This window comes from Macrobrachium rosenbergii, chromosome 17, assembly GCF_040412425.1.
Source record: "Macrobrachium rosenbergii isolate ZJJX-2024 chromosome 17, ASM4041242v1, whole genome shotgun sequence".
Lineage (NCBI taxonomy): Eukaryota > Metazoa > Arthropoda > Malacostraca > Decapoda > Palaemonidae > Macrobrachium > Macrobrachium rosenbergii.
The window spans coordinates 36310502-36310764 of record NC_089757.1 but is presented as its reverse complement, the minus strand read 5'-3'; positions in this window follow the sequence as shown (position 1 = coordinate 36310764).

Below are 263 nucleotides of genomic sequence, written 5' to 3'. Positions count from 1 at the left end.
CCACAGGTTAATAGATTAATATAGTATATTAATAAAATTATTATAATGCTTATTCGGTTTAATAATGCGGCATAAGTAACGCCCTTTTTAATTTTATATCTTATAATGTATATTTTCATTATTTTCTTTAATTAATTTGCTAAATCTTCATTTTTTCAGATATTTTATACAACCATGAGATTAACAAAGGAACAGGGAGTAAAATCAATTCAATTGTACTATCAAAACAATAAAAATGGTGCTGAAACCGCAAGATTGTTATC